The sequence below is a fragment of the Apus apus genome, chromosome 4 (assembly GCF_020740795.1).
Source record: "Apus apus isolate bApuApu2 chromosome 4, bApuApu2.pri.cur, whole genome shotgun sequence".
NCBI lineage: Eukaryota > Metazoa > Chordata > Aves > Apodiformes > Apodidae > Apus > Apus apus.
Window position 1 is genome coordinate 33,821,313 of NC_067285.1, and position 14,324 is coordinate 33,835,636.

Sequence of the window (14,324 nt, forward strand, 5' to 3'; positions counted from 1 at the left end):
GGAGCCGGGAGGCCGGGGGGCTCCGCGACCGCATCCCACCCCCTCGGGGGGGACGCAGCCGAGGAGCCCCCCCCCCCCCCCGGCCTTCCCACACTCCGTGGACCTGGACACCGGGGGGGTTGGGGGGCTGGGTGGGTGGGGTGGCTCCTTCTCGCATTCCCAACTTCCCGCAACTCCCCTCCGTGCCAGGAAAGAAAGGCCCGACCCCCGCCGCCATCCTACCGCTGCCCATCGCTCCCGAATCCCGGCTGCGCTCCCGGTTCCAGCCCCTTCTTTCCCCGCTCCCCCCTTTTCCCCTTCCCTTTCGCACCTACCCGGCGGCGGGGCGAGCTCGTCTGGGTCCTGCCGTGCGGGAGGAGAGAAGGCAGCGGGTCCCCTGCTTTTCTTCACGGTGCTGTCATCCTCCCTCCCTCCTACTCTCTTTCCCTCCCCTCTTCCCTCCCCTCTTTGCCTTCCTTCCTTCCTCCCTCCCGGGGCGGTGGGGGAGAGCGGGTCCCAGCGGGTCCTGGGGCGGAGCTGGGCAGGGTCCCCGGTCCAGCCTCCCCTCCGCCTGCCCTCCTTCCCTCCCCGCCGCCTGCCCGACACACCGGGGCTGGAAACTGGGGGAACGGGGGGGGACTGGGAGTGCCCAGAAACCTCTAGGAGATGTCCCACCAAGGTGAGTCCCCTCTCGAGCATCCGGTTCAGCCTCCTGCCCAAAGGGTGGTCAGGGCTTTATCCTGGCAGACCTCCACGGATGGAGTCAGCACGACCTCTCCAGACAGGCTGTTTATCCTTCTCTCTGCTCCCGACCGCTCCTGTCCCACCTTTCACCCTCCCACCACCTGAGGAACCTGGCTCTGTCTTCTCTGCCAGAACCTTGCAGGCGTGGGAAGGCTCCTTCTCCTTGTCCCTGGCCCAAACTGGCTCCAGGCTCAGCACCTTTCTCCCCAAACTGGGTGTTGAGGAGCTGTGGATGGGTTTGTCCACTCCACACCGTGGTGTGTCCTGCTGGTGAGCACCCACCTGCGTGCCCCAGGAGGGCAGGGGGTCAAGACCATCCTACTGGGAGAGGACCAGGAGCTTTGGGGGACACAATCCCCACAGGATTTGAGACTGGAGCATGACTTAAATTTTCTAGAAACTGCTGTTCTGGCTCATGTGCAGGAATCCATGCAGCTCCCTCAGAGCTCTGTAATGTTAGATGCTGAGGAGCCCAAAAGACATCTGGCTTTCCAGGCAGAGGGAGATCCGAAAAAATAGTCCCCCCATCAAAAAGTTTCAGCCCTGGATTCACATTCCTGGCATAGTTTTTGTGCTGCACATGTGGCACAGGCAAAAAAAAAAAAAAGGAGGCAGGTTTTCTTGGTTTTCCTGCATGGTGACCTGCCCAGCTCGTGAGGGGCTTCCTATTAGCACAGGTAACGTGTTCTGGGTGTGCTAGCACCATGCTTGCAGCAACAGGGGGTGTGTGCAAACCCTGACACCCATGTACTCATAGAGAGGTGTTCATATATGTATTCATACATATAGATCATAGAATGGTTTGAATTGGAAGGGACCTTAAAGATCATCCAGTCCCAACCCCACTGTGTGGACAGGGACACCTCCCACCAGCCCAGGTTGCTCCAAGCCCCATCCAACCTGCCCTTCAACACTGCCAGGGATAGGGCAGCCACAGCTTCCCTGTTCCAGTTTCTCCCCACCCTGACACTGAAGAATATGCCTCTGCCTAAATGAGGCAAAAACCCCAGGGCTTGCAGGGTCAGGCCTGTGTAGGCTGTCAAGTTGATCATATCAAAAAGAGCAGCTCAGTCTGGCTGGCTGCACACCCCAGGACTTCGGTGGGGTTTTCGAAACATTTCTCAGTGCCTCGGTTGTTATTTCGATTGGAACAGGGAATTCTGCCCCGGATTTCGTGGGCAGAGGAGGTCTTGGTGAAAATACAACCCTAATAGGTTAATCATGTTGACGTGAGGGCAGGGAGAGGCTGGTGGGGAGTGGGACGCCCACCCAGCAGGGTGTTGCTGCCTTTGTAGGGTGGTTTTGTGCTGGTCCCAGGGGGGTGGCAGGGGCAGAAGAGGGGCTCTTTGCCCCACCACTGCAGAGTGGGGTGCAGTGGGGGGCTGAAACCCCCCACCCAAGCCCTGGAGTGTGCTCTCTGTCTCCTCTGCGCAGACATGGAGCTCCAGATGGAGATCACCTTCCTGCTCCATCGGTGAGTAAAGCTGGCATGGGGAGGGACAGAAGTGTCTTTTCCTGCTGAGGGAGGTGGTGGGAGAGGCAGAGTTGTGCCTCCTTGCCCTTCACTACCCACGGGATCACATTCCCTTCATCAGCCGCTCCTCTTCCCCCAAGGACAGCAGCGACTCTTCTCCTTGCTCCTTGTGTTGCACACACGTGTGCACACACGCCCCTGCCATGTGGGAGGAGGCAGGGTCCTCAGAATGACATCAGGAGCAAGGCAAGTGGGACGTGTCACTATAGCAACGAGGAAGCTCGGGGTTTTCAGGAAATCAAGGCATCCGACACTCATTTTCCACCATCAGTCCAAGCTGCTGCTGATGGACCAGGTTGGGCTCTGATTTTCAAAAAAAAAAAAAAAGGCTTTCTCTGGTCTTTGCTCTGTTAGAGCCGGGGCAGCATCTGCCTAGAAACCTGCCTGCAGGTTGCATGTTGCCAAAATCTGTACCCAGGTCCCTTCAAGCACTGTCTGGTGGCATCTGGCAGCAGGACGTGGTGATGGGGCACCTGGAAATGGTCTGGAAGCTGCGGTGCAGAGGAAACGCAGCTCTCCCTTCCTTTGCTGCTTTGCCCAGAGGCATTTCATGATTTTAGTGCCCAGGGAGTCGTGACGTGGCTTGGAAATGAGAGAGAGCAGAAGGATGCCTGTTGTCCGAAGATGATGAGATGGACGAGGCTCGGTTTCAAGGCTGAATCTGCAGGGACTCGTTTCAGATTTGTTCCTTGCCCTGCAGAAGGTTGGAAACCTGTTGTCAGCCCCCCTCCTGCTTTCCATGGGCATGTGCCTGAGCTGTGCTGAGCTGCTTTTTGACATGTGCCTTGGAGAGGTGACAGTGAGTGGAAGGGGAACAACCTGCCAGCTGCAAACACTCCGATTTCTTTTCACATGAGGGACTTTCACAAACACAACCTGGGACTGAATACTTTCCAGAGGCCAAAGGGACTTGGGTGCAGTGGTTTCAGAGGACAGGACTCCACAGGCAGCTGCAGATGGCAGGATTTCCCTCCTGGGGACAGCATGAAGGCTACCTCTGAAAAGAAAAGCAGGCAATACCCAGCTCCTAGTAGAAGAACAGCCTGGTTTTCCAGGGGAGTGTGCCATGTCTACCATTCCTGACCTTCTCAAGCCAAGCACTGTTGGGAGCCCTGACACAGCCCTCCTGACCGAGGGCTGGTATGAGGAAGGCACCAGTGTGAAACCCCTGGTTTTCTGCCAAGGGCCGGATGCAATTTCCTGAGCACCCACCCAACCTCTCCTTGGACTCTTCCTCTTGGATGACCTTCCCTGCAGAAACTTCTCAAGGGCGTTCTCACCTTCTCCGTTTTTACCAGAAGGCAGAACTATCAGCTGAAACTTTTCCAGCTCTTTAAAAAAATCTCTCTCTCTCTCTCTCTCTCTGATTATTAATGATCTTAATAATTAAAGGCAAACCCCACCCTGTGGGGAAACCTTCTCCCGTGCACCTGCAAGCGAGGTGCCTCACCTGACAGCTCCCATCCCAAAGACTATTTAAAAGTACTAAAACCAGAACTTAAATCCACAACCACAAGCACAACTTAGAGCCACCAAGATGCTGAAGGGAGTGGAACATCTCCCTGATGAGGAAAGGCTGAGGGAGCTGGGTCTCTTGAGCTTGGAGAAGAGGAGGCTGAGGGGCGACCTCATCAGTGTTTACAAATATATAAAGGGTGAGTGTCAGGAGGACAGAGCCAGGCTTTGTTCAGTGATGTCCAGGGACAGGACAAGGGGCAGTGGGTGCAAACTGGAGCACAGGAGGTTCCATGTGAATATCAGGAAGAACTTCTTTCCTGTGAGGGTGACAGAGCCCTGGGACAGGCTGCCCAGAGAGGCTGTGGAGTCTCCTTCTCTGGAGACATTCAAACCCCCCTGGACACGTTCCTGTGTGATGTGCTCTGGGTGATCCTGCCCTGGCAGAGGGGTTGGGCTGGATGGTCTCTCCAGGTCCCTCCCAACCCTTCAGATGCTGTGATTCTGGGATGATGCTGTGATTCTGGGATGATGCTGTGACCCCTGCAGCTTCAGTGACGTCCCCGGGCGGGTACCGGGGGATGCTGCAGCCCCTCAGCGCCGCCTGGTGGCGCCGGGACGCACCCGCACCCCCCAGCCCGTTCGCAAACTGGTTCCCAGTCTGCCAGTCGCAGCCCCTTCACTGGGAGCGGGGGCGGCCTCAGCCCCGGCTTCGCTTTTTGGGGAGGGAACGTGAGGGTTGAGAATGTGAGCGGCCTTCCAGGACTTGAAAGGGGCTCCAGGAAAGCTGGGAAGGGGCTTTTCAGCAGAGAAGATGGTGGTAGGGCAAGAGGTGATGGTTTTAAACTGAGAGAGGGAGATTGAGGTGAGATATTGGGAAGAAATTCTTCACTCTCAGGGTGGTGAGGAACTGGGATGGGTTGCCCAGGGAGGCTGTTGATGCCCCATCCCTGGAGGTTTTTCAGGGCAGGTTGGAGGAGGTTTTGTGCAGCCTGGTCTAGTGGTTCCCTGCTCATGGCAGGGGGGTTGAAGCTGGATGATCTTTGATGTCCCTTCCAACCTTAGTGATTCCATGATTCTATGATCCTCTCCCCGGGGTCCTGCTTGCTGGCCCTGGGAGCTGGAGGGGGAAGGAGAGCAAACCAAGGGTCCACAGCTAGCTTTTTGGTTCCTCCTTCCCCCCCTCTCTCATTTTCCACAGAATCAAAGACTGGTTTGGGTTGGAAAGGACCTGAAAGACTAGTTTCAACCTCCCCAGCATGGGCAAGGACACCTCCCACCAGCCTAGGCTTCTCCAAGCCCCATCCAACCTGCCCTTCAACACTGCCAGGGATGGGGCAGCCACAGCTTCCCTGGGCAACCTGGGCCAGGGTCTCACCACTCTCATAGGGAAGAATTTCTTCCTAACATCTCATCTAAATCTCCTCTCTTTCAGTATAAAGCCATTCACCTTCATCCTCTCGCTCCCTGCCCTTGTCAAAAGTCCCTACCCAGCTTTCCTGGAGCCCCTTCAGGTACTGGAAGGTGCTCCCAAGGTGTCCCCAGAGCCTTCCCTTCTCCAGGGTGAACACCCCAACTCAGCCTCAGAAGAGGCATTAAAATTAAGAGAGAAGCAGAGGTGCCAAGAGTGGGGGGTGAAGGCAAGGCTTGGGCAGGTTTGCTTCATCCAGAAATGAAGCACCTCTCCTACAAAGACAGGCTGAGCTGGGGTGTTCAGCCTGGCTCACCACATCTGGGCCTGGGGCTGTTAAAGACACTAATTATTTGCTGCAGGTGCAGCAGGACGAGGTTTCTGCAAGGGAAACAGCAGCACTGCCCTGGTCATCTGGCACAAGGGACCTTCCCAGAGTCACCAGGCTCAGCAGGTGACCCGAGGAAGGGGTTGCTACTGCCCATAGTGAACTGATACTTGGCCAGTTTCTATCCATGGTGACAGCTGATGCCTCGTGGTTGCTTTTCTAGCTGTCCTCTGCAGGCAAGATGCCTCGTGCAGCCCCAGCACATCCCATCATTCCAGCTCCCCAGAGAGATTTTCAGCTGGTCTTTTTTTCCCCTCGACCAGCAGATGAGCTTAAAGCAGGCACCACTAGGATGGGAGCTTGGTGGGAACCTCAGTGCTGACAGCCAGCCTGCTTTTGACCGACCTCCACACATCCTGCCCCCCTTCCTGCAGCCCCCACACCCAACCTGGGTGAGATCTTCAACTGACCCTGTTCTGCATTTTTCTGTTCCTTTTCTCAGTTCTGCTTCTCTAAAACTGCTGAGGGGGAAATCAAGAAGTGAGCTTGGATTTAATCATTGCAGACACTTTCCAAACCTGCAACACAAAGATTCACTCTGACATGATGAGAGCAGCTGAGCTGAAGAGAGGCTTCTTCTGGTGAGAAGAGAGGCTGGCAAACCTCAGGAGAAAGTGTCTCTGATGTCCCCATCCTGGGGACAGCCAGCAAGGCCAGGTGAGCAGGAAGCTTTGTGCTTTCTGGTTTGGCTTTTTAAATCCCTGGCACAGAGGAAAAAAAGGGGAGTAAAGGGTGAGAGGGGATTAAGTGCAGCCTGTGAGCATGTTTGTACCAGTGACATCGGCTTCCAAGCTGCTCTGCAGTGAAAAAAATGCCATCAGGTGGCTGTCAGTGTCTTAGTAAGGTCAGCAGCACCCTCAGCTGGGCAGAATCTGGGTCTCCCTGCTCTCTACAAAATGTGGAAAACTTCCTACCTAGGCACCCCTATCTCCCAACACACCATTCAAGGCAGGGAACTCTATTTAGGATCAACCAAATAAAGCTCCTTTTGCCCGATACTCCAGGCTGGGAGATTGCCCAGCCTGCCTAGGAAGAGAAAAGCCCTGTAAAGAGCAGCTGAATGTGCCAAAGGGCATCAGACACCTACCCTGAGCCTTAGCAGGAGAAGAAACCTCTGTTCCATTTTCTCCCCTCCAAAAGAAGGAAGTAAGAACTGCCTTCTACTGAGTACCCAGCACTGAGAAACCCCCAGGGATGACTCAGGATTTTGGATGCTCAGCACCCAGCATGTGCTGTTCAGCCCTGCTGCCTGCTGGGTTTTTGCTCAAGAAGTTTCCACAGCAGAGCAGGTGTCCTCAATGGGACTGGTGGCACCAAGGTTTCTCCATGCTTCCCTGAAGCCTGTGCTATAAAATGAGATTCAGCTTTGCTGTGTGGGGGGTTCAGCTGATAACTCCTCTTAAAACTCCCCTTGGGGGTGTAACACGGTTGCAGAGGCACAGATCAAAGTGTGTGCCAGGGTGTCTTCTTCTGCTCCTCCCTGAGAACATCACGAGATGCTCTTAAGAGAACACAAAGCAAGTCTTGCTATGGTGACTTACTAGTTTGTGAGACAGTGTGGTTTTACCAAAATGTTCTCAGATGTTGATGAAACCTTTGACAAGCCTTAGGCTGGGAGAGGGTCCTTGAGCTGAGTGCTCTCATCAGTGGGGTTTATTGATGCAGGTTATTTCCTTCCCCTGATGTGCTATTTGCACCTCATCTCCTCTCTTGCCCTGCAAGTTCATGACTTGCTTATATCTGTCTAAGGCAGGGGAAGAGAAGAGGCCATCCTGTGCTCTTTTTCTGTCTCTGCCACATGTTCCTTCTCCCTTCCTTTGCCTCACCTGCAGCAACGTGAGCCTGAAAACTTGTCTTGTTTTTCTTTTGCAGGGTGAGTTTCTAGTCAGATCAGGAGCTGATCAGATCTACCCAGGGTCAGTCTCAGCCAGGGAAGTGACACGAGAGTGTGGCCAGGGTGCAAGAAACAGCAGGGTAGCCCCTTCCAGCATCAGCTCAGGCATAAGTCTTCACTCTGAACCTCATTGTGGACCCACAGAAACCTGGACAGACAGACATTTATCCTATTCTGAAACATCTCTCAGGTTTGAGGGTTCTCAGCCACTGGCTGAAGGATCCGAGATCACTCTGGTGTGTGACTGCTGCTAGTTTCCTTGACTGCCAAGGCTGAGGTGTTGTTTTTTGAGGGGGGTTAATTCATCCTGGAGCTCAGCCACTGCTTGCAGAAGGGCAGACTGTGGCTTCTGACAATCCCCTGGTAGTCATGGTGGAGTCTTGTTGATCTGCTAACAAAAGGAAGATAACACCTCTGCCTGGAAACCTTGTCTGGCCTGGTGATAACCAAATCCTTGCTACTTAAGGCACAATAAGGGTGCCAGGACCTTTGAAGTCTTGCTCACAAGGGGGAAGGGCCTTTCCCAGGAAGACATGGAAACAAAATCAGCAGAGAACAGAGAACCAGTATCAACCAGAAACCAGGGGGCTTCAGTGGAATGTCCATAGGGTCAGCCAAGCCCTGTAGCTGGACCTCTGGAAAATCCACATCTAGGAAATGGCACTGCTGTAGCCTGCAAGGATGAGATGTGCTTCTCCACCCTGGCAGCTCTGGATATGGTAGGTCTCATTTGAAGGGCATGTCATGGAATGAGAGATGGTGTGTGACACAAGGCAGGACCCATATGTCTCAGAGATTGCCCCTTGGAGATCAGCCACCTTGGGTGGACACCTGTAGGAAGAACCATCATGGTCCTTTGAGTGTAGCCAAGCGGACAATTGGACCTGCTGGTAGGAAGGCTGTCATCAGACTGGTTGTTCAGAGCAAGCTAGGAAAAGATTATGGGGAAACCCAGATGCTCTTGCTAGAAATCACTATAAATTCCACATATCTTCTGATTGCCCCAGGTAGCATAACGAAAACCAAGTAAGAGCAAAACCTGTTCACTTTCTAAGCTTCCCTGTGAAATAGAAGCTCAAACCTGATAATCCTATTTTTAATGGAAAAAAACACAGTTTCTGAATCTCTTAGGGTTAATTAGCTCTCATTTTCAGATCTGTTAGCAAGGACAGAGCAGGGCTCTGAAGCTCAGCCAGCTGAAGGAGCACAGAGAGAGATCAGCCACAGCTGAACAAAAGGAATTACAACCTGAGGGGAAGCACCTGTTGGGTAAGTGTTAAAGGACAACTCCAGGGTGGACTGTTGGAAGGAAGTGAGTGGGTTTTATTTCACTAGATTTGTGGTAGGCTCCTGAGATGTCCTGGATCACTTTTTTTTTTCCCCTTCTCTGCCCTTCTGCAAGTGGTAGGTTTGACCCAGGGTGTTAAGCCAGGGCTGGCATTTTCTCTTCTTTGCAGGGTGGTTTCTTGCATTTTTCTCTTTTCTATGGGCTCAGCCATACTTTTGTTCTGCAGCTGACTGGGTCACAGTGCCCAGGGTTGAGGGCTAACTCCTACGCCTCCCTTCCCTGGGGAAGGATAAGAAGGGTTTTGTTTCTCCTCTGACGTGTCCCATGGCAAACAAAGCTCAGCAGAACGGTGAGTTGGATTCTGGCTGTAGCTGACCTTGTGTGGGTATGTGGTGCTGGCTTTTCTCAGGCCTGTGGTTTACAAATGGAGAGCTAAAAGAAGCCTTTATGGAACCAGTTTGTTCTTGGGAAGAGGTGAAGCACAACTTTTAAATGACATGTCAGGTGATAATCATGGAAATTGTGATTCCCATGGAAAACCAGGCTGCAGGCTTCCTTAGTCACAGTGCTGCCCATGGAATCCATAAAATATCTCTTGCCTTGTGTTTGGTGTTTTGAGGACGTGCTCAAATGTTTCCCCAGCTGCTGCTGAGGGAAGGACACAGAAGGAGGGGCTGCTCGCAGGGAGAGAGGCTGCTGGGTTTTCCTGTGACATCCAAAGGGGCTGGACTGTAGGTGTCTGTGCTGCAGTCCAGCTGGCTTTTGTTGCTGCTGTGAAACTGGAAGGTGAAGAAATGGTAACAGAGGCTCAGAGAGTTTGAGGTGGGGTCTCTCTGTCAGCCTTGGAGCAAGCAAGGGCTGGATGCTGAAGTGGGCAACTTGCTCCCGGCCAGTTACATCCCAGACTTAGCTGGGGCAGCAGAAGAGGGAGATTGAGTCTCTTGACTCTGTTTTTAGCCTTTTGTACAAGAGGAGAATATTCAGATGCCCGTGACTCGTGGGTGGAGGTTGTGTGCCACCAGTGACTATAAGGTGATGAAAGAACTTGTGATGGGAGAAGCCACAGTGGCTGGACTCCCACTTCCCCCACCCTGTGTCCTTGTGACTTTGATTAATCCAAACCCGTGCCAGTTTTGGCTGGCATTTAAAGCTGCTGTTGCAAACTGTGTGTAAATCCACTGCCTGGCTTCAGTGTCCTCAACTGTGAGTGTGCAGCTGAGGTGGGATCACCTACCAAGAGGTGCTGCCTGATGTCTGTCACCTAGAAGAGGGATGACAGGCGAGCAGCAGTGCTGTGTGATCCCTGCCTGGCTTCTGGGGGGCTGATCACTATGATCTCTGACTCCACCATCTCCCCCATCTCTTCCAACTAATGTCCCTACACACCAGCTCACACCTTGTCTGCTCATCTGCGTTTCTGAGGACAGCTCACTTGGGCTTCCACTTCCAGTCCAAACTCCCCTGTTTCATACCTTCTTCCCCAAATAGTATGTGCCCTCCAGTGCCTTCCCTTTCACTTAGGATAATGAGGGAAGAGAAATTAAGTATTTCAACAGTGGAGGAAATGGTATGGAGGAAGCCTGGGGGATGGGTGTCTTGCAGAAGCCCTTGTAGCTTTCTGTCCCCTGCCAACTCTTATTTTTTCTGCAAAGTCTCTAATACTTTGTGCTTTTCCTTAAAGCCGTGATTCCCGGAGTCCCGTGATTATCTAATCGCTTCCGTGTGAGCAGAACAGAGTCAAAGCAGACTTTCCATCTGCTGTGAAAGGGCTGGATTGAAACGGTCTGCCCTGCTGAAAAAGCCCTTAGAGCTTCCAAGGGTAATCCTTGAAAAACCTGCAAAGTAGAAAAGGAACTCGGGGCCCGGGTTCTGTAAAAGCTCTTTGATTTTGGCAGGCAAGTTTTGCCCGTTTCTGGCTGGCAGGGTTGGAAGCAAAGGCAATGTAGGTGATTCCCCTGCCCCCAGGCTTTGAAGAACCAAATAATAAAAAAAACCTCTCACCCTTTCTGAGAGGGGCCAGGCTCTAAGGAATGGAATGGGATGGTTTTTGAAGGACTGAGTTTTTCATGTTTTGTTTTTGTTTTGTTTTTTTTTTCTAGAGTTTTTCGTGTTTTGTTTTTTTCTAGAGGTGACACGTTAAAAGCTCCTTTTGAGAAGTGGGGTAGACAAGTCTGCAAAGACCTGGCTGCTCTAGAAAAGGGTTGGTGAGCTTCAATGCAACAGCACAATGTGAGGGAGGGAGGGAGAGAGAGCAGTGATGGGCAGGAAGAGGTAAGGGCACTTTTCTGTTCATCCCTCTCTTTTACTGCAGTAAAACCCCAAAAAAGCATCAAGCCTGCTCCTCTGACTTGGAGAGGATCTGCTCTGAATCTTTGTGGAAGAGCTTTGGGGGGAGCTCTGCTCTGTTGTACCATGGGTGGGAACCAAGAGTGTCCTAAAATCCTCCTCTTTTGCTCTGTCAGACTTTGTTTTCTTGGGATTTTTTAATGCATATTTTTAACTCCATCATGAATTTGTCTGTCTTTTCTTCCCAGGTAACCTAAGTGTATATTTCTAATTTGTTTGGTTTTGAGGGAAGTAGGGTTTGCAGGAAAACACGGGACTTATTTCTCCTTCCCATTTATAAAAAGAAAGCTGCTTCTCCTTCAAAGGTTGTTGCAGAGGTTTAGCTGGCTGCTTGTTTACAACCCTGAAAAGATGACAGAATGAGAGCAGGAATGGGATTCTGCATCTTTGTGCATATCCTTTGAAACACAGGCTTTGCCAGGGGATGCTGTGCTGTTGATTCCCCCTGCATTTAGGAGGAATCATCTGCTGTTTTGTCTGCTCTCTTGTTATTGCAGGTCTTGCTAGTGCTGGTCAGGAATCCTGGTTCACGAGGGCAAAGCATTTATGGCTGCTGACTCTCTTTGTGTTGATCTGCTGGGTCTGAAGTAACAGTTGCCCTGGGACGTGGCCAGGCTTGGAACAGGGGTCTAATCCCAGTAAGCAGTAACTAAGATGTGGTAGAAACCCTGAATCAAAATGCAGCTTGTAGCTAGAGTGTGGAACTTGTGACAGCTGACAAAGGAAATACTGAAGTGAGAATTAGCTGCACTGATTGGGAGGCTTTATGTTATGCTTTGCTTGGAAAATCCAGTGCACTTGATGTGACCCCCTTTTGGTAATTAAGTTGTGGCTGAGCTGGATGTGGGAAGGAGAGTGGCCCCATGACCATGTTCATGGAGAGCTCTGCCACGGTGCAGCTGCCAAAAGGGGATGGTCCTCAACTGCTTTCACCCTGTGCTGCCACAAATGCAACTGGCCACAGGTGGAAAAACTGCCCGGGGAGAGGAATGGGTCCCTCCTCCAGCTGGATGGGTGGCTGGGCAGGGTGGCTGCTGTCTCTTTCCCACGGCCCAGCTGGTTCATTCTGTGGTGCTCTCTGCACTGTGGGCTGACTCAGGCCACTAATCCAGTAATGAACCATCTGACTCTGCTGGTCAGGGTTGGTTTTGGTTATTTTTTTTTTTTTTTTTGCTGCCTTTGGGAGCTGGAGGTCAGGAGGGAGGGGACAGGGCAGGTGGGACAGCAGGGTGTCCCCTCCCCAGTGCCATCGAGCCGCAGCTCTGCTCTCAGATGCAGCCCCTGCAGCACTGCCTTCTGGTTCAGAAAATGCTCTGATGCCTCCTGCTTTGGGAAGTGTGTCAGAGCTGGAGCATGTTTCTCAGCAGCCTGTTAGCAGTGGGGAATCTGCCTCCAGCCCAGCCAGGACCCACAAGCCGAGCCATTTGTGACTCACACTCCTGCTTGGGCTGGAACAAGCTTCAAAAGTGGCCAAGGCTCTTCTCAAGGCTGTAATTTGTGGCTGGCTTTGCCTTCCCTCCTATGACTTGCTGCAGTCTTGAGTGGAAATGCAAAACGGTCCAAAGGCCAAGGCTGGTGCAGAAAATGCCTCTATTTATTTTGATATTTTTTTTTCTTCCCCCCTTTTTTCTTAACAATGAGAGCACCTCCCCTGCACAGCTGGCTGGGGCAGGCTGCAAAAAGCAGAGCCTGCAGGGGCCTCTGGCTGGCCTCCTGAGATTGCCAAAGAGGGAAGCCTCACGTGTGCTGCTTATGCAAAGCAGAGAACTGGGCTCCAGGAGGGCGAGGACAGGGTGGAAGGAATTTATGTGCCCTAGGCATAACAAAACTGAGCATCAGGCTTTCTGGTGCCAGCCCTGTCCAACTGGTTGGTAGGGGAGGCAGCCCGCCTGGGTGCCAGCCCCTGGAAAGTGAGTCATGTGTTTGGCTGCAGGAGAGTCCCTTGCTTGGCCACAGCTTTCCAGCCTGAGGGAGGATGGGCTCTTCCTACTCACTTTCCCTGATGCAGAGCATGTGCCTCCCAGAAAATGGGGCTAAAAAAATAAATAAATCAGGCTCAGGCTGGGGAGGCCCCGTTCTCGAAGCGACGATGGACAAACCGTGGTCCTTCCTGAGGAGCCTCATCCAACAACTGACCCGAGCTGTTTGTCTTCAGGGAAAACCCCAAATCTGAGCCTGTTTGGCAAAAGCAGAAGGTGGCAGGCAGACGGTGGGCTGCTGCAGCTCCCCTCCCCAGTGTCAGGTCCCTCTCTCCCTGGGCTTCTTGCATCTGCACAGACCTGCTCTTGACAGGCTGAGCTGCTCTGTGGGGTTTCCTGCTCTTGCAAACAGTCCTGTTGTTGATGGCAGGTGGGCACTGCTGGAGCTCTTGCTGCCATTTTTTTCTAATCCCATTTTTAAGTGAGAAAACGAGCAGGCAGTGTGGCTAAACCAGGAAAGCCATGTCATGGTGACAACTTCTCAGGAAGCTGTGGGCCAGATAGCTGTGGGCTTTCTACTTGAAAGGAGGGGGGGAAAAAAACCCACAAGAGTCCCCAAATCAATGGGAATTAGTGGAGCTCCAAGGAAAACTGGGCTAGCAGTGGCTGTCTTGGTTCCCAAAATGAGAGCAGATTGGGGCTGGCACCAGCAGAAGAAAAACATCTTGCCTGCTGAAATAGCTCTCCTGTTCCAGACAGTCTTACTTAACACCTCCCCTTTTAAATATGCTCCACAAAGCTGTCTGGTGGTTGATTTTTATTTTTTTTTTCTTGTGTTCTTAAGCTAGTAGCTGACTGCTGGTGAGAAAGGCAAGGTGCACTTCGCATGCACTCGTGAGATAAGAGAGGCACGCTGAGCCCTGCCTGGGCAGGGTGGATTTAGCAGCAGAGTAAAGGTTGCTTGTTTAGTCTGGCCAAAACTGCTGTCGGAGGTGGCTTTCTAACCTGGCTGATTTGGTCTGGGTGGCTCCAGCTTGGGAATTACCTAAGAGCCCTGGCTCCTGATGGGGGCTGGGATGGCAGAGGCTTTGGGGGGGGCTGTGAATGAAGTCGTGGCAGGGGATGGGCAGGGGGCAAAGGCCCTGAGCGAGCATCAGGCTCTGCTGCTGGGTTGCAAAGAGCAGCGAGGTAACGAGCCCCCTGCAGTGGCTTCTTAGCTTGGTTTTCAATTTAATTCCTTCACAGGAAAAGGAGAAATGTGCATGAGCCTGGCCGGTAGGGGCTGAGAAAGCGAAACAGAACAGAAACCCACACTTCCTCCTAGAACTGAAAGCCATCCTCAGACGTTAGGACCAAGTTGGAAAAA

The 14,324-nt window shown here is 52.6% G+C and overlaps 1 protein-coding gene across 1 annotated transcript in view; it reads right to left on the bottom strand.

Annotated features, from left to right (window-relative positions):
- CHST3 (carbohydrate sulfotransferase 3) overlaps positions 1 to 400 on the bottom strand; it is a 354,774-nt gene extending 354,374 nt beyond the window's left edge. Inside the window, exon 1 of the mRNA XM_051617153.1 lies at positions 315 to 400. The gene's annotated coding sequence lies outside the window, so the exon portion shown is untranslated. The remainder of the gene's footprint in view (positions 1 to 314) is intronic.
- Between the last annotated feature and the right edge of the window lie 13,924 nt (positions 401 to 14,324).